General features: G+C 39.6%; 1 long non-coding RNA gene across 2 annotated transcripts in view; it reads right to left on the bottom strand.

Annotated features, from left to right (window-relative positions):
- Positions 1-23,346, bottom strand: part of LOC120407078 — a 63,137-nt gene that overhangs the window by 26,934 nt on the left and 12,857 nt on the right. Inside the window, exons 4-5 of one of the 2 annotated variants that reach the window (XR_005599778.1) lie at positions 19,859-20,052; positions 13,045-13,167 (exon numbers count right to left, since the gene is read on the bottom strand). This is a non-coding gene — a long non-coding RNA (uncharacterized LOC120407078). Of the gene's footprint in view, positions 1-13,044; positions 13,168-19,858; positions 20,053-23,346 lie in introns of those variants that run through there. The other variant, XR_005599779.1, reaches the window with a different exon arrangement.

Raw genomic sequence — 23,346 nt, 5'->3', positions numbered from 1 at the left:
TTGAAAGCATGAGGGAAAACACAGAAAAGGTGTTTTTTTCCTCTGCTAGCAGAAGAAAAACGTACATAAAATTCAATGTTAATAAATGCAAAGTAATGCACATTGGAAAACAGAATCCCAACTCTACATATAAAATGATGGGGTCTAAACTAGCTGTTATCACTCAAGAAAGAGATCTTCATTGTGAATAGTTCTCTGAAAACATCCACTCAATGTGCATTAGCAGTCAAAAAAGCTAACAATGTTGGGAATAATTAGGAAAGGGATAGATAATAAGACAAAAAATATCATTTGCCTCTATAAATCCATGATATGCCCACATCTTGAATACTGAGTGCAGATGTGGTTGCCCCATCTTGAAAAAGATATATTGGAATTGGACAAGATACGGAGAAGGGCAGCAAAAATGAGTAGAGGTATGGAACAGCTTCAGTATGAGGAGGGATTAAAAATACTGGGACTTTTCAGCTTGGAAAAGAGACAACTAAGGGGAATATGATAAGGTCTATAAAATCAGGACTGGTGGGTAGAAAGCAAATTAAGAAGTGTTCTTTATTTGTCATAATTTAATTTTCTGACCCCTTAGTTCTTTTGTTAATAGGCAGCAGGTTTAAAACAAACAAAAAGAAGTATTTCTTCACACAACATGCAGTCAACCTGTGGAACTCCTTGCTAGAGAATGTTATGAAGCCCAATATTATAGCAGGGTTCGAAAAGGAACTAGATAAATTCATGGAGGATAGGTCCATTAATGGCTATTAGCCAGGATGGGCAGGGATGGTGTCCCTAGCCTCTGTTTGCCAGAAGCAGAAAATGGACAACAGGGAATGGATCATTTGATGATTACCTGTTCTGTTCATTCCCTCTGAAGCACCTGGCACTGGCCACTGTCAGAAGACAGGAAACTGGGGTTGATGGACTTTGGTCTCACCCTCTATGGCCATTCCTATTTACATTATTAATTGAAGGATACATTCATCATTTTTATCAGAAGCTAATAAACAGGTTTCAGACCTTGCAATCTTATTGTTTTTATGAATTCCCATATTTTGTCATCTGTGTAGATGATAACCTCATATTTTCAGTTATTTAAGTTAATATAATAGTGTAAGCAGAGTCAGGATGAGCTCTACCCTGACATCTGGTGGTGAATTGTGGCAAGTTGTGGAAAAGAAGGCACACCCACTCCCACCCCACATAGGCACACCCACCCTGTGCTCCTCCAAGGTGGGAGGTAAAACTCTGCAGATAAACTTTTGAACTCTGGGGCTGCACTGACCAGGGACAGAGATTTTTGGGTTGTTGGACTTTTCGGTGATTTTTGGGTTGCTGAACTCAAGAGACTTTTGGGAGATCTTTTGGGTTGCTGGACTTAAGACCCTGAGGGGAAAAGGATACTGCCAAACTTACTTGGGGTGGGAGGGCTGTTGTTCATGGTTTGTGTTATGAATCCTGTTTGTGATCTTTCCCCACCATAATGCCGCATTTAAAAGAATCCTTTATTAAAAGGATTTTGCTACACTCATACTCCATGCTTGCAAGAGGGGAAGTAATTCCTCTTAGAGGCACCCAGGGGGTGGTATGTAATGTCCCAGGTCACTGGGTGGGGGCTTGAGCCAGTTTTGCATTGTGTTATTGAAACGGAACCCCTAGATACTGAACCCGGCCCTTGTTGCTGACAACTCAGATGGGCAGAATAGTAGATATTAGAGATTTGAAAGACCTATTTGGTCACCAAGTCAATCCCTCTGCCAATACAGAATTTTTCCCTACTAGTACATTGTCCATTCAGTAATAAATGCACTAAGTGATGTCACTTCAACCACTTTTCTATAGTCTAACAGAGCATGCTGTCAGGAACATTTGGCAGATATTCAGCCTGAATTTTACCTTTACAAATTTCTTCCTGTTATTCCTAGTTACAGTCCACATACCACTCTAAGCTCAGATCCTTTAATCATGCTTTAGCTTAAATTGATTACAGAGTAGTCCCATTGAAATCAATTTCGGGTAGTAAAGATATGCCTCTACATAAATCTGTGCAGAATATGGGCCTAACTAGAATAATAGAATCATAGAAAGGTAGGCCTGGAGGGACCTCAAGAGGTCGTCTAATCCCTGCTCTCAGGCAGGACCAAGTATACTTAAACCATCCTTGTCACGTGTTTGTCTAACCTGTTTTTAAAATGTCCCATGATGGGAATTCCACAACCTATCTTGGAAGCCTATTCAACAATATAACCACTCTTATAGTTTGGAAGATTTTCCCAATATCTAACCTAAATCTCCTTTGCAGCAGATTAAGTTGAAGTAGTCCTTCCTCTTTGGATATAGACAACAGTTGATCACCATCCTTCTTATAACAGCCCTTAACATATTTGAAGACTATTATTAGATCCCCCTCTGACTTCTTTTCTCAAGATTGAACATGCCCAATTTTTTTAAACTTTTCCTCTTAGGTCAGGTTTTCTAAACATTCTATCATTTTTGTTGCTTTCATCTGGACTCTCTCCAGTTTGTCCACATCGTTCCTAAAGTGTGATGGCCAGAACAGGACACAGTAGTCCAGTAGAGACCTGTCAAAAATAAGGCCATGTAGCTGTGCCTGCTCAGTCTCCTGCAAGCTTAATGAGCAACAGCTGGGCTGCATCAGCTAGACTGCTGATGGAATGCCTTGCCTGATTGGTTAAAGAAGATAGCAGGCTTGATCTTAATCCCAGTAGCTGACTGTTCAAAGCATTTACCCATGGCTGTGATAGCTCCTATGCATGCTTGTTCCTAGCCCTAACTCTTCCTTGCCTCACTCCAGGTAAATGTGCTTCTTACTCTTGGCTCTGATTATTGACACTGATCTGTGACCTTTGGCTCTGGCATCTTGCCTCTTACTCCAGTTCAGACACTCAGCTCTGATTCTTGGCTTTCCACTCCTACTCGAATCACAAGGAATGATTATCCACATCTTGATCCCTGATAAGGCTTCACCAGTTTTGAGTAAAGTGGCATAATTACCTCCCAAGTCTAACATAGAACACTCTTATTAATGCCCCAAAATATTAGCTCTTTCACATTGTTGACTCGTACTCAATTTGTTATCCACTAAACCCCCATATTATTTTCAGCAGTACTATTATCTATCCAGTTATTCCAAATTTTGTAGATATACATTTGATTTTTCCTTCCTAACTGAAGTACTTTGCATGTCTTTCTTGAATTTCATCTTGTTCTCCAATTTGTCAGTCATTTTGAATTCTAACCCTGTCCTTCAAAGTGTAAGTAAATCCTTCTAGCTTGGTGTCTCTTGCTTATAAAATTTGCATACTCTCCATTCCATTATCCAACACATTAATGAAAATATTGAATAGTACTGGACCCAGGACAGACCCATGCAGAACCCCACTAGATATATCTCCCCAAGTATACTTAAACTAGTGAACCATTAATAACCACTCTTTGAGTATGGTTTTTCAACCAGTTTTGCTCTCACCTTACAGTATTTTCATCTAGACCAGGTTTCCCTAATTTGCTTATGAGAATGTCATGTGTCGAAAGCCTTACTAAGATCAAAATATATTATGCCTGCAGCTTCCTGCATCCACTAGGTTAGTAATTCTGTCAAAGAAGGAAATCAATTCTTGACTAATCTATGTTGCTATTCCTTATAACCCCATTATCCTCTAGAGGCTTACAAACTGACAGTTTAATCATTTGTTCCAGTATCTTTCCAGATATTGAAATTATGTTGACTGGTTAATAATTCTTCTGGTTCTCTTCATTCCCCCTTTTAAAGATAGGTACTCTGTTTGTCTTTCTCCAGTCCTCTGGGACCGCAGCCATCCTCCATGGGTTTTCAAAGATAATTGCTAACAGTTCTGAGGTTGCTTCAGCTAGTTCCTCAAGTACCCTATGGTGAATTTCATCAGGTCCTGCTGACTTGAATATAACTAACTTATTTCGATATTATTTAACCTGTTCTTTCCCTATGTTGTCTTCTGTTCCTTTTCCCTTGTTAATATTAACTATATTAAGTATCTGGTCACAATTTACCATTTTAGTGAAGACTGAAGTAAAGTAGGTATTAAACATCTATCTCCTTGATGCCGTCCATTTCCTGCTAAGTAGATGACCAACATACTTTGTCATTTTCTCCTGCTCCTTATGTATTTATAGAATCTCTTCTTATTGCCTTTTATGTCACTTGCTAAAGCGTTCTGATTTTGTTCTTATATGCTGGTGCTATTCTTTGTACTCCTCTTTAGCAATTTGATTCCACTTCTAGTAGGATTCCTTTTTTATTTTCAGGTAATTAAAGAGCTCCTGATGCAGCCATATAGGCCTCTTGCAATTCTTCCTATCTTTCCTATGCAATGAAGGAATTTAATTTTAGTTTAATATTGTGTCTTTGACAAACTGCCAGCTCTCCTGAACTCCTTAGATATCTCTTCCCATGACACCCTATCTACCAGCAATGAGTTTGTCTGATTTTTTTTTTTGAGTTCTCTGTCTTATTCTGCTGCTGACACACCTTCCTTTCCTGAGAATCATGAAATCTTTCATTCATGAAGGACTTAAGGACTTTAACAGAAAATGCTAATTTCAAAGCAAGTGGTCATTGTGTGTGATGATCGAGGTCAAGGACTCTGTCATCAAAGAAAAAAAGACGTGGGTACCAGTGTTCCCTCTAATTTGTTACATCCATGTGTGGAATGAATTTTGTTATGTGCACCAATGTGAAGGTGATGTGTCCATGCTTTTCCTGGTGGGGAGGGGCACCTCTCCCCGCTGCAGCCCTGAGCCCCTGTGCAGGGCTTAATAGGAAACTGTGCAGCTTAGAGTGAACTTAGGTGGGTACAGATGCTTTCAGCTAGCTTTCTGTGTAAAGGAGCTGTAAATATGGATTCAAGAAATGATCCATCTCTGATTGTTTGGACTCTTACAGAGAAGGTACCAGATGCAAAGCAGAGATCACCAGAGACAATCTGGATTACCCTGAAAGATTTTTGGGAAACTGACAGTTTATTACATCACTGTTACCATTTGGAATTACAAAGAGACACTCACCTGTTAATATATTTTGCCTGCTTTAACCTCTCAATATCTTTAATTTCCTTTTCTTAGCTAATAAACCTACATGTCAGCATCCTGAGCAGGGGTTACATATAGTTAGTTTACTATAGAATTTGGCTGCCAGCATTATCTTTGATAAGGTCTGGAGTACCAATTGATCTGGGGTAAGTGACTGGTCCTTTGGGACTAGGAGAAACCTAATGTGGTGTGATTTTTGGATTATGTGACCATTATCACTAAGTTCAGTTTGTCTGGGTGGCAAGATACAGTCCCCTTAGGCTCTCCAGCTTGTGACTCCATGGTAAGACTGGTATAGTGATCCAGGTATCTATATTTATTATTTGTGTGGTGAAATCTAATTATAGAACACACCACCTGAGGTGTCTGCCTGTTTTTCTGACAGACTGCCCTAAGGTAGACAATCACAGATTTGAGCTACTTTAGATAGTGTGACAGCCTCAACCAACTCATTTGATGGTCTATATTAGACCCCTACCATTCACTATTTCCCCCACTCCCATCCCTTTTATTTTCAACTGATCTGCCTCTTACCTCCTTCTTGACCTCAGAACAAGTGCATATAGTATTGATCTATAATGCAACACCTCCTCCCTTTCCCCCCACCCCTCCCGCTGTCCTTCCTGAACAAGCTATACTCCTCTATACCAATATTGTAGTGATCAGATTTTTCCCACCCATTATCTGATACCAGTCATAATTAAGGCTACATTTTCGTCATGGGTATTTTTACTAAAAGTCATGGACAGGTCACAGGAAGTAAACAAAAATTCACAGCCCGTGATCTGTCCATGACTTTTACTATATACCCCTGACTAAAACTTGGGGGGTAGCCTGGGGGTTGGGTGCCATAGGTACTTAGGGAGATGGCCCAGGGGGGTGCCATTTGGTGCTCGGGAGGTGGTCTCAGCTGTGGGGGCACCACAGGTGCTGGGGGGCGGGGTTGGCAGGACTGGGGAAGGTTTCCTACCTGGCTCCTGGGAAGTGGCAACCTCCAGCTCCTAGCTCCATATGCTGCCTCCACTCTGCTCCAAACCCCGGTTCTGCAGCTCCCATTGGCTGGGAACCATGGCCAATGGGAGCTGTGGGGATGGTGCCTGTGGGCAGAGGCAGCAAGTGCAGCTAGGAGCTGAGAGAGGGGAGTTCCTGTCACCCTTCAGGGAGCACCGCCCCACACCCTAATTCCCAGCCCTCATTTTCCCCCCCCCACACCATACCCAAATTCCTATTGCTCAGGTGGCTCCCAGGCCAACTGCAGGGGCCACTGCAGAAGTCATGGAGATCATGGAAAGTCACAGAATCCATGATTTTCTCTGACAAACATGGAGCCTTAATAATAATTTATTTTATGGAGTAATAATTCCAGTTTTTCCTGTTTATTCCCCATGCTTCCTACATTTGTATATAGACATCTAAGATGTTGAGCAGGTTCCCCTACACTTGTTGCTCCTATGATCTTTCCATTTCCACACTTCCCTCTCAACATTTAGTCTTCTGTGGAGATCATCTTTTTTTATATACCTCCCGGTGAGCTTTTGTCACCTTCCTCCTTTGAACCTAGTTTTAAAGCCCTCCTCACCATGATGTACTTCCCCTTCTTGGTCAGGTGGACCTGTTCTTTTCCCAGCAATCCTCTTTTCAGGAACAGTATCCCATTGTCGAGGTGGTCAAACCCCTCACGTTGACACCATCTGGGAAAAAATGCATTCTTCTCCAGGATGTGCTTGTCTGTGTCTGGGTCCTTACCTTCAACTATGAGGATGGACAAGAACACCAGATATGCTCCTGACTCCTTTACCCTCTATCTGAGCCCTCTAGTAACTGAGGTATTTATCCAACTTTGGTAAAATTACAAATGGGAAAAGGAAAAATTAAACACCATAACTTTGCCACTCTAACTTTTTAAACATTGAGGAAACTTTGAAAAGTTACAGTGGAAAAAAGAAATATAACCAGACTCCCCTCCCCACACAATCCTAGACTTTCACCCAATTATCTTCAATTGCTAAAAAAAGAAAAACAAAGGTTTGACATTTTGATTTTTTTTTGTATTTTAAAAACAAAATGAAACAAATTCTGAATCAAAAAATAAATAGTTTTGTTTCAAACTTCAGATTTTTCCTGTGGAAATTTTTAAATATTTCAGAAGAATTTTCAAATGACAATTTTGTTTTGAAATTTATACATGGGGGGGGGGGGGAAAGGAGGATGACTGACAATAGCTGAAACTAAACACTAAACCTTATGAAAATTTTAAAAATCAAAAATTTTAAATGAGTAATTTAAAAAATGTTGGGGTTTTTAGTTTTGCCATATATAGAGATGGCTAAATAATCATTTTCAATTTTGGCAAAATTAGAGAATTAAATGAGAAAACAATTAACACATTCTCAATTTTAAATGTTTACTTTTTAACAAGCTCAAGTGTTAATGTGTTTAATTTTATGGTTTATGATTGTTCTAGAACCTTCTAGGTTTAATTCCTCTTCAACTATGTAGGAATTTTTATAGGGGAAGGCATAAGAAATAAGACTGCTTGTTATGTCTTTATATTGATTAAAAAGGAATATGATGACATTAAGTCCCTATAAGCCCTTCTTATCATTTTCAGAAGAGTGTTAGCCAGTCTACTCTCGGTCAAATATGTTGATCATTTAATGCCACATTGGAATATGAGAATATGTCTGGTAAATTATTGTTATGACACGTACAAGGCAAATTATCATATTCCATTAATGTTAATAATCATTGGAATGTGGCAGGTACTTCTTGGAGAAGTTATCTTTTCATCTCTCCATCCTTCCTGTTTATGATGCTTGCAGCACTGGTTAGCCATTAATCTTTATTCTATCATTAATTTAGTCTGTAATCTGTCTGTTCTTGAAAAATAGCCAGCATTTTCTATTTAGACTCTTTATAATCCTTTTAGAACTGGTCGTACAAATTTCTGTGGAAAGTTTTCAAAAGAAAAACAATTCACTTGTTTCTACTTTTTCAATGAAAAATTAAACATTATTTTTCTAGTCTCTGTAAACCAAACTGAAAAATATGTGGGTTTTTAAAATTATTAACAGAAAAAAATTTAGTCAGTTTTGTTTGGATTTTGTGGGGGAAGAGGCGAGTTTTGAACAAAATGAAAACTTTGCTTACAAAGTTTTGTTAGAAAAAGGGTCATTATAACAATCATAGTTCAAAACAGGATTTGGTATATAGTATAGAAAGGGCAAATAGTTTTAAAAAAAATTCTAACTATGACCTGACAATACATTTTTAATGGTACTGATCCTTTCTACATGAAGTGCAAAGTTCCATTTAAAATTATGTTAATTAAAGCATACTCTGTTTTGAAATATTACCATGTTTTCTATCTTAGACAAGCTCTTAGTGAAATCTTGGCTCTACTGAAGTCAATGGGACTTTTACCACACGTCAGGATATGGACTTGGGTCTGCTGCATGATAACCTACATGCACCACACTTCATGTGCCTATGGATGGTTTACTTCAGGCTGGCCTCAATTAATTTAGTGGGTAATATTAACTTCAGCACTGCAGTATTCATTCTCTCTTGTTTCCGAATGATTGCAATATGATAGGGAAGCAAATGAAAACATATTATAGGAGTAGATAGAGACCCTAGTCAAGTTCCTAGATAGAATAGAGGTAGTCACGCTCTTCTTCTCCATGAGTCTAGTCCAGATCCATGATTTTTGTACCTTATTACCAATGGATCCCTAGCTGCCTGTCCTTGTTTGCTGATGTTTCCACAAGACCACCATTCCCACATACCTAGAAGGATCATGAAGTGAAAAAGAAGCAGAATTCTCAGAACCCAGGACAAGTAACTCTTCTTCTATGAACTTTTCCTATTGGAGGGGACAATCATATTCCCAAGCATATACCTTTCAAATAGTCTGTTTCTCTCCCAAGGCTAGCAAAATCAGACCAGAATCTTTAAAGTTTGCTTATGTCTGTCATTCATTTGTAATAAGAAATCATAATTTATTATTGTAACAACACAATTGTTTCCACATCAACCAATTGTGAAGTGTCAGATGTTTGTCTTCAGATATTAATAACCTGGGAACAGATGAATTCTTAGTGTTTCTCTGTTCATGCAAATTTTCCAGTAATTAAAGAATGAGGTGGAAATACCGGGGAAAAAACAAGACATTCTAGTCGGATGGTTTCTGAAGAGAATGGTTTTCAACACTTTTCATCAGGCACTAACAGCTCTTTAAATAAACTGTGTAAAGAAGATGCATCATATAAGCACTGTGTTGTCAGAAATGTTTTCATTAATCGGGGATGATCTTATATAATCCATTTGTGACTCTACTGTATCACACAGGCTATGAATGTTGTCCCCAATTTGTGAAAATATTTCTCAGTATGTTAGGTGTTTACAGGATTGCTATACTTAGTCTCAGGTAGAGCTTCAAGTTATATCCTATACTGTCACACATACTTGAGTACTGTATCATGTTAATGCTTGTGCATGCTCCTGATATGCATGTATGAGTGTCTAAATATGCTGTGCTGGACATCGGTATAATGGTGTGTGCACACATACTTGTGTCCACACTGCTGTTCTAGGTACTAAAGGTTTGCTGTATCATTTCAGGGGTGTTTGCCAGGAGTTTGTGCAACCCTGGGAGACATTCTAGGAATCTTTTTGCTGTGTGTTGTTGGCACGGTTCCCTGCCTTCACACATTTGCCAATGGCACATCCAGATCACATCATCCCCTACTTTTATTCCCTGCAAAACTGGGCCAAAGACATGGTTCAGCTGGATAATGATATGGTCCTGATGCTGTTCCCTATTCAGGAGAAATGTTTATACAGTGGAGTAAGTGCTCAGCAAGGTGCTGGATAGAATTTGGGCAGCATATTAGGACACCCGAATGTGGCTTACCTTGAGAATTAATGACCATTCATTCATGTCACACAGCACAAATATGTTGAATACTGTAGCAATACCAGTATGCCATTTGGTTGACTGTTGCTTCTTGCGCAGGAGAACCAGCACAGTGTGGTGGAATCTCATCATGTTGGAAACCTGGGATGATCAGCAATTGCTTCAGAAGTTCCTTATAAGTCCTTCATGGTACTCTGCGAGGAGCTTACACCAAACCTCCAGCTCCAGAATCCTCAATTCTGGGAAGCCATACTGGTTCAGACGTGAGTTGCTATTATTTTGTTGAAACTGGCATCACCAGATAGCTACAAATCATTGTAAACCACTTTGGGGTGAAAAAGTCCCCATTTGGGTGGGGAAAGGGGTTTTTCTGCAGATTTGTGAGGCAGTTAATATTGTGACACTGTGATATGCCCATGGTTGGCTGGCATAAAAGAGATTCCAGAAATAATACTTGGTTTTCAGAGGCTGACATTTCTGAATTATGCAGGGGCCAGCAATGGCACTCACATCCCAATAATTTGCCCCCACAAGTGAGTATGTGAATTGAAATTCCAACCTTCTATGAGGTTTAGTGGAAAAGAGAGGCAGATTCATGAATAACCTTTGCAGGGTTCCCCACGTTAGTAATGACACCAGCTGTGATAAATGAAGGGGGGCGGTGTGGTAGCTCCCTTTTATGGACAGCCAGCCAGCCAGTCAGCTGTAAAATCCCTCTGGGTGTCTGTTCTCTGCTTGCTTTACCTGCAAAGGGTTAAAGTCCCCTAGGTAAAGAAAAGGACACCTGACCAAAAGAACCAATGGGAAGGCTAGAACTTTTTTAAAATTTGGAAAGAAGCTTTCCCTTTGCATCTGTGGTGGTTCTCTGGAGAGGGAGGGAACAGAGCAAAGCTGCTATAAGCAGCTCTAAGCCAGGTCTGAGAAATCATCAGATTATACCTAGAATTACTTATTTGAACTCCCCTAAATATGTAAGTAAATTAGGAATGTTTAGAAAAATGCAATTAGGTTTATTTCTGTTTATTTCTTATGGCTAATGGACTCTTCTGTGCTAACCTCAGATGCTTTTGTTTGCTTGTAACCTTTAAACTGAACCCCCAAGAAAGCTATTCTGGGTGCTTAATTTTTGGAATTGCTCTTTTAAAATCTAGCCAAAGCATAAGTTCCAGATGTATTTTTTTCTCTTTTGTTTTTAATTTTTTTTTTAAGAACAAGATTGAATTTTTGGTGTCTTAAGAGGTTTGCGCACGTTGTTTGATTAGCTGGTAGCAACAGCTAATTTCCTTTGTTTTCTTTCTCAGCGCTTCCCGGGAGGGTAGGGTGAAAGGGCTTGAGGGTACCCCACAGGGAGGAATTCCCAAGTGCTCCTTCCTGGGTTTAAGGGTTTTTTTTCCATTTGGGTGGTGGCAGCATTTACCAAACCAAGGTCAGAGAAAAGCTGGAACCTTGGGAGTTTAATACGTGGAGTGGCAAGTATTTTTAAAAGGCTTGCGGGCACCCACCTGCACTCAAAATGCCAGAGTGGGGATTCAGCCTTGACACCAGGAGATCAGGACTGCATTTGAAGTGAGAAGGAGGGACTTCATTTCCCGGAAACAATATCTAGTGTATATGTGCCACCTGTTTCTTTGCGGGATCCCACACATCCAGGCTCATGAAACTATACATCCTGACATCAATGGGCCTGGAAAAGGGAAATCATTTTCAATCTGCAGAATGATTTGGTGAATGTGTGGGCTTGTTTTCACTACAACTGCTTGTCAATTTAAGCTTCGCAATTTGATTTACATTAGTAGCATAACTCAAGTCGATATAGTTTAGATCTACTTACCACAGAATCCACATTACACTATGTTGATGGGAGATGCTGTCCCACTAACATTGCCTCCACCTTTTTTTGAGGTGGAGTTCAGAAATCGATGAGAGAGTGCTCTTCGATCGATTTGAGCAGGTCTTCACTAGACTCGCTAAATTGATGCTGCTGCATCGATTGCAGCAGCACTGATTTAGCTCCATAGTGAAGACAAGCTCTGTGTTGGGTTGGTTGAAGGCTCAGTGGTGCTGACAGTGTGGCAAATACTATTCTTATGATCATTGCTTGCAGCACACTTCACAATATTTGTGAGGGTAAGGGAGAGTATTTCTATCCTAATTGGGCTCAGGACTAATCTAGTTTGCAAATTCTGCACAGGCAGTTGGATCCCACACACATACATACTGGTCCTGGGTCTCAGTGGACAAGAGAAATTAGGGATGCCATATATGCCATCCTGGCACAGAAGGGACACAGAAGATGACATCTGCCTTGTGCTTCTGCTGTGGGACACCTTCACATCCTTTCTGTGAATCTGCTTTAAATGTACATAAGAGAACAGGAAAGGTGCCTATATATTTATACATAGCTCCGTAAGGGTTTTGTTCTCATTTGATTGGCTGTAGCTGAAGTGTGTGTCACACTGTCAAATTGAAGGCAATTATTATAGGACACCTACATTGTGTTAACAGCTTGGGGTTGTTTTCACTGTCAAGGGTAGTGGCTGTGTTATGAGCTCATTGTTCAATACGTTTGTCTTGCTCACTACTGACACCTAAATCTGAGCCAATTCATCAAGAGTGATTCATTTGGGGAAAAAATGATGGGGTTGTTCTCAATATAGCGACGGTTCTAGGCAGTGTCACATATGACTTGCTTTTTATTTTGCAGATCCTTGACCCCATTACAACTGTATGAGGAGCCCCAGTTTACACAATGGTTTCTGGTTTTATTTTGAATGGGTGAAGGACCCATTTTCACGTCATTTGTGAAATACTAGGTTTTGAAGCACTTAATTGAATAACACAGTTCTCTGCTAAATAGAACTCCTAATCTCAGCCTTTTGAGAATTGTTTAACTGATTTCCCTCCTCTCTCCCCCCTCTCCCCAATTATGGAGACAAATGCTGTCATTGATGTACCTGCATAATTTTTGGTGCCTTAAATGACTGACACAATTCACACCTCTTTTGAAGCCCCTGATACTGGGATTATTTAAATATTGGTAACATGTTTATGATGGGCTGTTGAGGGAGGGGGATGACCACTGGGTGAAGGTGCAGAATATCTTCTGGGTCTTCTGGGAGGTACTCTACCGTCTCTGCTGCCTCCTCACTCTCAACCTCTTTAGTGTCCTGTCAGACAATGAGGATGGCCGGGTTAATGAGGGGATCACGAGCCCCTTTAATCTCAGTAGTATGGGTCCTTTATAGCACCTGGTCAAGCCCCTTGTAGAAGGGGCTTGTCCGACAAGTTGTCCTGGCCTTCCTCTACAGTAGCTTAAATGCTTAATCTGTTCCTGGCTGGCATTGGAATGGTGTCCACTGAATGACTGCCTGCTGCAGCACCTGTGAAATGTGTTGGGATAGGTGAATGTAGCTACTGTTCCGGATGAAGTCGTGGAGGATAGTGTACTCCACTCAGACACTGATCAGCACCCAGGTATACTCAGAGGGCCAAGGGGCTGCTCTCCGTATTGATCTTTAAGAACAACTTTCCCCTGCATGTCTTATGTGGTCAGTGCAACATGTTATTATTGATGAAAGCAGGGGGAAAGGGACCATTATAGATTGTGAAACAGTCAGGAAGAAAAGGGTTCAGTGCATTGTGGGAACAGGGTGAAGGTCTATTGAAACTCAAGACCTGTTTGCCCCCATTTTTTACCTCTCTAGCCCCTTTGCAGGACAGAGGGAGAGAGGATTCCGAAATAGGCTGAAAAGAATCTACTGTGAGTTATAGGTTATATGGAGGGAGCCAGGTAACCTTTGCACTGGATACACTTAAATGCCTCTTCCTAAGAGAAGGGGCAGATGGTGGCCTTTGCCCAGTGTTAAGTTAACAAAGTTGCAGCCTGAGAATGAAATCTGTGTCTATCTTCATTCACCTGTGTGCCTTGGTCAATCAATATTTAGTGAAGTAGCACAGCAAATGTTTTCTGTAATCTATTAGTATAATATTGTACAGTCTTACTGCTCTGTTTTATGTATCCTCCCACTTTAGAATTTATATCAGGAAAGTGCATCTTCTTCTGAAGAAAAATGAAATACCAGAATGCAACACTGAGTGCTCAAGAATGTATTGTTACATTGCATATTACAGTATCTTTACTAATATGTAATGATCTGTGCTGATAAGTAATAAATCTTCACTGACAAAACAGATGAATCAAAGCACATTTGGTGGGACATTCTCCTTACCTTTTCTATGGTTGCTCATGCTCACCTACTGATTCACAACATTCAGTAATTTGCCATGTGTTCCCTAGTCTCTAGTGTAAATTCATGAGGTTCTGTTTTAAATGAGAACTGTACTTACCTACCTCTAAGGATGTTGGGGATATCAAGATTAAATTCTTATTTGTAAGGTAAAATGCTATATAAATGCTAAGTTTTGCTGCTAGGATTATGTTTTATTTCATTTTTTTTATTAGCCCGTCGATGCTTGCTTTTTTGAGTAACAAAAACCCCATTGGAGGTAGTTAATGGGAAATAAATAAAATCCACTAGTGGTTGTGAGGTGCTCAGATATTCCAGTAATAAGACCCATAGACGTATCTACATGGATGTATAGAAACTCTTGCAATAATGAAAATCCTGAGAGAGAATGTATTAAGTGTCAGCCTCAACTATAAAGGGCATAAATATAAGAAAATGGAAAAAAAAAAGTGTGTGTGTGTGTATGTGTGTGGAAATTAACTGGCAATACAGTTGCTTTTTTATTCACCATTATTGATTTCCATGCACCATAGTCAAAGTTCGGTGTACAATTTTAACAAATAGTAGTAATTGAGGTACAGGTCATATCCTGGGTATTAGTATAATCCCAGCAAATCATTCATTAATTACCTAGAGAGTGGTCTGTTAAAAGGCTGTTTTTGTTGTCGTTCTCATATTAAAATGAATATGCAGAGTAACCATTTCATCTTTTTCCTAGACTGCTTTTATTTCTTCAGTGCTGTGTGAAGTAAGAGTCAAAACAGCCCTGGTGATGCCAGCAGCCAGTCAAAATTATATAAACCATTTCAAAGGCTTGATCAGGGTTCTAATTTTAAATATGCTTGTGATGCGAGAAGCAATTAGAAAGACATTCTAAAATTGACGGAAAAGTTTACTTTCCCCAACAGTCATCTCTTTAGGGGCTAATTTACAACTGTGAGTGCTAAGAAGAAATCATTGTACAAGCCAAAGTTGAAAGTGGCTAAAACACACGTGAAGGAAAATCTCTTCAGCTAACCACAGGAAAGGAAGAAAGGTGGGTGGGGTATAGTTGCAAAGCTTTGCAATGAAAGAAGTTATTTTGAGGTCATGCTGAATCCTAACATGAAGAGTGTTCTCCAAACATCAGAGCTATCTTAGGCTATGTCTTCATTGGCAAAAAGATGTGTTTTATGTTTTGTTATTTTATGTTGAGATAACAAGCAATAGTTATCTTGCTGTAAAATTGTAGTGGGCACAGGGCATTTTTACCGCAAGATAGATGGGTAAAATCAACACTCTAACCCTCAGCCTGTAAACTGACCTTGCCTAGTGGCACTTCATGATAGAACTACAGTAGCTTGTCTATACTAGGATTAAAAAAAGTTAGTTATCTCATGGTAAAAACACACTATTTTTTTTTTTTAGCAGCAAAGACAAAGTCATAGAGTAAAGGGGGTTATCTATATGCGCAAGCTGTTTATTAGCTACCATTTTATAACTAAGGTAGCCATGCTCCCCGCCATATCTGTGAACTGAGAGGAGCCTTCATCTATGGAAGGGAGATTTCCATTGAATAGTATACTGTCCTCTTACCCCAACTCAGTACAAGACCCACTGATGTATTTGGCCTTGCAAACCTGGACAGAGGAGAATACTGGGAGCAGCTGGGTTCTAGACTCTTTTTGCCCAACTCTGCAAGGGTAAGCTGCACAAGTTATTACAGCCAGAGGCTATATTTTAGTAGAGCTGCTTGAAAATTTTCCAACAAAGATTTTTCCTCTCAAAACAGCATTTAATTGAAAACATTTTTCACAGAAATCTCATTTTTGACCCCTTTTTTCAATTTCTCAACATTTTTAATTTAGAAAAAAAATTCATGTCATTTGGAAATTGTAGGTTTTTCCCCATGTGCCAATGCTTTGTCACTGTTTTCCAACTGGCAAAAGTTAGCAAATAGAAAGAAAATGGAGGATAACCTATTTTACATACCTTTACTGTTAATCATTTAAAAGGTGTAAAAGTGGAATTATCCCTATTAGGGGAAAATGTAAAAAAGGGGAATATGCTTCCCCCAGTTTTTACAAATGTGATGTATTGTTTTGAAGTTTCCCCTGGGAAATAGAAATTTTGGGGTCAAAAAATTTCATTAGATATTTATCTTGTAAAAAAAGAAAAGAAGGGAAATAAATCATTCTTTTTGAAAACTACTTTGTAACAAGATTATTTGTGTTAGCTGTGAAAGTGGAAATAATTTGTTACTTCCTGACTTGTGTGTGCTAATATGTTGCCAGAATTATGTTCATATACTGTTCTTCAGCCCTCTCAATGCTCATTTTCCATTTCCATCCCTCCCCACCTATCTTGCTCCTTAAAGAAATAGTGTTTGGTACAATATTTCCTATAGCATTTCTTTTTTGGTTGCTAATCTTCCATCTTATTAGAGACTTAATACACAGTATGAATCGAGATTGTGCAAAGTTTTCCATTGGTATGATTATCCAACATGGGCCAGGCTGGAAGGCTGTTGTCAGCTTTATATTCTGCAGACAGGGGATGCAAAGAAGCCAAAATATTCCATTTCAGTTCTCCTGAAAATTCAGTTTTTCTGGAAATCCCAATTTTAAAAAAAGTCAAAATGTGATTTGCACCCCGCCCATTGGAAAGGATTTCCATTTTCTGGAAAGCTCTAAGCATGTTTGTTTTTAATGGATGCTTTACTATTCAGCACTATGGAATGTTTAATGTGAATGTTAGTAAAGGTATTATGGAAATAATTTGCATAATTTCTTGTTTTGTTAGTTTATTTTAACAAATGCACTTACATGACACTCAGAAGGAGCTAATAACTACTTCCTTCCTGACCTCCTCTGGGGCATGGATTTTCACCTCCTTGTCCCCAATTTTTTTTTTTCAAATTTAGTGCCAATTTTTTTCAAACTTAGTCATGCTATTTGATATTTAGTTGTATAAGTAAAAATAGAGCTTCATTGGTGCTGAGCACCTGCTGCTCTGAGACTTTGAGGGGTACCTAAATATGGAATTAGATGTCTAACTTTAAGCACCTTTGTATTAGACAGGTATTCTGGGCCAGATCCTCAGCTGGTATAAATAATTGAATTCAGTGGAGCTGGAAAAGGTTTGAGGATATGGCCTTATTTGTCTGAAATGATGCAACATGTCTAAGGTAGAGATCAGGTCACCCCATCTCAAAAAAGATGCATTGGAATTTGGAAAAGGTACAGAAAAGGGCAACAAAAATGATTAGCAGTATGGAACAGCTTCCATATGGGAAGAGATTAATAAGACTGGGACTTTTCAGCTTGGAAAAGAAACAACTAAGGAGGGATATGAAGAGGTGTATAAAATCATGACTGGTGTGGAGAAAGTGAATAAGGAAGTGTTGTTGTTTACACCTTCACATAACACAAGAACGAGGGGTCATCAAATGAAATAGGCAGCAGGTTTAAAACAAATAAAAGGAAGTTTTTCTTCACACAATGTACAGTCAACCCGTGGAACTTGTTGTCAGAAAATATTATGAAGGCCAAGACTATAACAGGGTTAAAAAAGGAACTAGATAAATTCATGGAGGATAGGTCCATCAATGGCTATTAGCCAGGATGGGCAGGGGTGGTGTCCCTAGCCTCTGTTTGCCAGAAGCTGGGAATGGGCAACAGTGGATGGAACGCTTGATGATTACCTGTTCCATTCATTCCCTCTGAAGCACCTGGCATTGGCCACTGTCAGAAGACAGGATACTGGGCTAGATGGACCTTTGGTCTGACTCAGTATGGCCATTCTTATGTTTTTAGATAATTTGGGAGGGGGCGGGGGAGGGTGTTGGGAAACGTGGCTGTCTGTGTGTTCTGTAGTGCCAAATACATTGCTAGTGATATGCTAATTGGTGAAATCTCATACCTTCCAAAAGCAACATTTTTGCTTTTCCATAAGAACACCAGCTACAACAGATGAAAATCTCTCCTGGCAGCAGTAGTTTAACAGTGGCCAGAGAGTGGAATGAACTCAGAAACACCACTCACTGCTCCTTTTCAAAATCAAATGCTGCAAGAGGATTTCCTCACACCATGATCCCACCAACTCCAGTGTTTCCTTTTTGAAGTATTCATATTTGTTATGTGAGCAAAAATGTAAAGACTACAGTTCTATGCAGTATATGCCCAAACCAAACCCATTCCTTTTCCAGTAGTGCATCTCTAATCTGTTGAGTACAGACTAATCAATTCATGCAGTGAGTACTAGTATTAGATATTATTACATATGATTAGTATTAGCTCCATTACAAATATAGGTGCAGATCCTCAGCTGGGATAAATTGTCAAAGCTCTATGGAAATGGCTCTGCCCCTTAGACTGTCTCTTGCCATGCTAAGATGCAACAGTTTCTTCCTCATTCTAACTTTTAAATTAGTGCTATGGTAGATGGCCATTACTGCCAAATTTCTAGATATAATATAATGTTTTTCTTAGCATCTGATCATGGAAGTGGCATTCAGGAGGAGAAAGGAAGATGCTGAGTCTAGTGTAGTTTGGTTATTGAAGGGGAAGCAAAGTTGCAGATTAGCTGAGTGAGAAACTTTTTAGTAAAGATGGATTTAGAACTCCAGTATTAAAAGTCCAGGCACTAAAGGAAATACAGAAGTTAAAAAGAAAGTGGCAGAGTCATAGCATCTTAAATGGCAGTGGTTATCATGTGGGCATCCTTGGTGAGTAGAAGGCATCAGAATACATGCAGACATAATTACATCTTCATGCCCCATTGCCAAGCAGCTTCAAAGCAAGACTCACTAGCAATAGGCGATTTTTTTCTTACTCCATTTGAAGGACAGCAGGAATTCAATTTGCTCTTTAAAGAGGTAAGGTGTCAGAAGAGAGAGGGGTGGGGCCCACATGGGAATGAAGTTCTAGAAACATACTTGAAAAATAACCCCTTAATAGCAAGGAAGCAGCATACACAGAACACCCAGCATTCACTGAATTAAAGACAGCACGGTTCTACTGCCACCTTGCTATCAAACAATGGTGCATCATTGGAGTCCAAATCTCAGGCAATAATAGCTACTAAAGCAGGACTGGTCATCCATATTAACAATTGCTTGCATGCAAAAAATACTCCCTTTCTATTTAGAAATATTTGCTGTGTGAAAACTGATACAAGTATTTAGAAATTTAGTTCAGGGCAAAGTATTCTCTCTACTAACCATTTTTTATAGTGGAAATGGGGAAATTCTAATTTAGCAAGCACGATTTTTTTATGAATTTGCCCTAGTCAGTAGAATTTTACAACAAAATTCTACTAATTTCCACAGCAAGTGTCACAGTCTTCTACCCTGCTCCCCGTTTCCTGAACAACTCAAGAATTAAATTTCAATTTGCCAGAAACAGTTTCAGTCGCTCCATAGGATGCTAGGGCATCCTATAATCCAATGGAAACCGTATTTTAACCAACCAGAATTAATTCATTTTTTTGGGCCAGGACCTCCCACTGGCTGCTAGAAACAAGTTGAAATCCCTCTTCCCTACCAAGCATCATGGTTAAATCAACACCCAACCATCAGAAACAAAAGTTCATCACAGTTTAGCCTAATATTGGGACTTAGGTGCCTAAATACCTTTATGGATCTGGGCCCAACTCTGTATGTTCTTTGCTCCCTTTGGCTTCAGCCAGTCAGTCCCCTCCATCTTTCAGTGCTACTTTTCTCTTTCCTCCAGAGTTTTTCCTTCATTAGTGTTGTGTCATTTTCCATTAAAAAAACAATTTGCCAGTTTAGCCGCCTTGGGCCATGAGGAAGTAAGAATCCACAGACTGTGGGGAAAGCACAAAAACAATAAACAAGAATTACAACAAACCAGATAAGGCAACTGATGTGCTGTGACTGCTGCTTGTCACATTGATCACAATCATCCCACTGTTATCTTGTGCCTTTGCCTGTTTGGTCTAGCCACCTGTTGTTTCCCATTTCTGCCACCATGCGAAGCTATGTGAGGCAATAAATCAGGTCAACTCCCAGACCCACTCACATGACCAAACATGGTCTCTACTAGCAAGAATGGTTAGCGTCAAGTGGCTCCTAAGAAAATCCAGCACAGCAAAAAAAATGCCCCTTTCAAGTAAGAGTGCTCTGCTTCTTTTGTAGTATAAGGACAAAAGGAAATAAAAAAGTAGCTCTGCAGTGAGTCCATTTCAGTGGTATCTCCTTCTTTGAGCCTGTCTTGGAGAGTTTTGCTTACGTTTTAAGTTATAAAGGGTTTTAATAAAATCAGTATACCCTTCTGTATCATTCCCCGAACAAATCTCTCATTTAGACTCTCTCTTACTTTCAGTAGCTTGTTGCTGCTCTGTCATACTCTTTAACCTTTAACAATTGTCAATTGCTAGATAGAGTTTGATTTTTATTTTAAAAGACCCAATACATGAGTTGCATCACTAATCTCTTGCATGTGCCACCCCATTTGTGTTTTTAAGTGTAGTACCCATGCACACAAATTTGTAACATGACCAAGTGAAGATTGGGCAAGTAGTGTTTAAATGTAGTTTTATCACTTTTTATGTAAATGTGCTATATTTATAGTTCAAGGAAGCAAAGTCAGGGATGAGTGGTGGATCAGTGTTGGAAGTCTGAATGAAGCAGGTCTTAAGGAGGGATTTGAAATAGAGTGAAATTGCTTTTAATTAGCTGAAACATCATGCAGTCTGTCAAAATCATCCTCATCCCTAGAGAACTAAATTGGTTTTCTGGCACATTATGACTAAAACTGAGGAAAAAATTGTCACTGATGCTGGCTAGGAGGAAAAACAACCCCAAATCTTTCATGACAAATGAATCATCTGGCATGTTTTTCTATTGGTTTTATTTTCAGTATAACAAAACTTGAAAATGAAACTCACTTTTCATATTAATGAAGCTATGCTTCCATTTTTACCAGTACAAAATGTTGCCTTAATTAGCAAAAATATCTTAGAAGAAAATGAAAGTTATATTTCCTTTATATAAAGAATGTCACAAATTTGCCAAATTAACAGTAATTTAATGAAAGGAAAAGGTGCTAGAGGCCAATGCCAAATTCCACTTTCCACAAATATTTAATAATATTGGTAAATGTGAGCACTGATCACAAATAGCTCATATTTTGAAAGGCAAAAGTTGGTATATTTGGTTGCCACTGCATCCAAATGGTTCCAACATACAGTTCCAGCTGGTAGATGGGAGGGTGAGTGCATCTTGGCTTTAACTGGCTGTAACTGCAAAAGTGTGACTTTCGGTGTGTATGTGTGTCTGTGTGGGGTGAGGAAGGTGAGAAATCCTATAGAATCTATACGCTGGTGATGGTTCAAAAATGGTTGTTACAGGATTCAGAAGGGGTAGTTGGGCCTAACAGGATGAAGTGCAGAGTGAGGTGTTATTGGTATATTTGGCCTTGCAGTATAGAAGTCTCAAAACTTTTGCAGTTTTATGGATTTATAAAATGTATTTTACCTGTGAAAGATTTGGTATAAATCACATATTTAACACTTCAGTATGAAGCTAAGTTTTTGGGCCACATTTCTTTAAGATTTAATTCAAGTAACAATGGCCTGTTAATATATCTGAATCCCAAGTACTTGTTTTAATTATAGCACTCTGCATTTCTATAATGCCTTTCAGCTGAGCACCTCAATGCACTTTGCACACAAATTAAGGCTTGCTACACCCCTATGGTGCAGGTGAGAGAGAGAGGAGAATCACTTCAGATACATTTGAAATCTGGGAAGCAACTACTCTTCAGTGAGACTAAGGGTTTGGCTACACTTGCAGGTGTGTAGCGCTGGGAGTTAAAGCTGTCTTCGTACAGCTGTGTAAGGAAAGCGCTGGAGTGTGGCCACACTGACAGCTACCAGCGCTGGAGTGTGGCCACATTTGCAGCGGCATTGGGAGTGGTGCATTATGGGCAGCTATCCCAGCATTCAAGTGGCTGCAACGTGCTTTTCAAAAGAGGGGGGTGGGGTGGAGTGTGACAGGGAGTGTGTGGGAGAGAGAGTGAGTGGATTTTTGGAGCCGACACTGTCAGTTCCCTGCCTTGCAAAGTCTGACCACTTCCCCGACTCCTCATTCACTCTTAAATGCAAATAGCCTGCAGACCAGATAAGCAGCTGCTCCTTCGGATTCCCTTCCTCCTCCCCCTTCCCTCCCCCTCCCCCCCCGTCCTGTTTCTCTCCTCAAGCAAACACTAGCTGTGGACATTCATCCCCCTGCCTGCCTCATTCACAGCAAACAGGAGCTGTGTTTTTGTTTTTTAGATAAGCAGCTCCGGGATCCCCGAGTTCACAACAAAACAAAGAGAGTTCTTTAGTTAAAAGCATTATGGGAAAATTCTGGAGGTCAGTTACAGCGTAGTAAGATTAATCACTGTTTAGACTGGCACTCCAGCGCTGCAGTTGTTATTCCCCAGGCCGAGGTGGAGTACAGCCAGCGCTGTAGCCAGGGAGATACAGCGCTGTATGTGCCTTGCAAGTGTGGACGGTGAGTGAGTTGCAGCACTGTAAAGCCACCACCAGCGCTGCAACTCTCCAGTGTAGCAAAGCCCTAAAGGGTTCACAGGCTGAACATTTCTCTAGGGAATACCTCAAACACTCAACCACATTCACTAAAACAATGGGCAATTGTGAAAATATTAATGGTGGCCATTGTAGGAAGTGCAAAAACCTGAGTAAAATGTAATCATCCTAGATGGATTTTGGCCAGGAAACAAGGGCAAACAATAAAGCATACTGGTGAAAAAAGTGAAATTTTCATGTCCTTACAAACCTAAGAGAAAGTGTGTGTGGGGGGGAAATAATTGGGTTTTGCATTACTTTAGTGGTTTTGACATAACTTTGGTAAATTCAGGCTTCAGTTTTCATTGTTTTCAGTTCAGTTAAAATTTGATACAGGATTAAGAGTGTCTTTTAGCAGTGAAATAGATCTAACAAACAGGATATGTGACAATTGCAAAGATTGTTTATTAGAGGGAACTAGGATGAGATTTCCAGAAACTTAGCCATGCTGTTGCCATTATTTTTAACAAGTTATGTGGCTAAATCCCCTAGTCATTTTTGAAAATCTCTTATTCTAAGTGAACC

This window comes from Mauremys reevesii, linkage group 5 (genome assembly GCF_016161935.1).
Source record: "Mauremys reevesii isolate NIE-2019 linkage group 5, ASM1616193v1, whole genome shotgun sequence".
Lineage (NCBI taxonomy): Eukaryota > Metazoa > Chordata > Testudines > Geoemydidae > Mauremys > Mauremys reevesii.
This window is presented reverse-complemented; position numbering and strand designations above follow the sequence as displayed.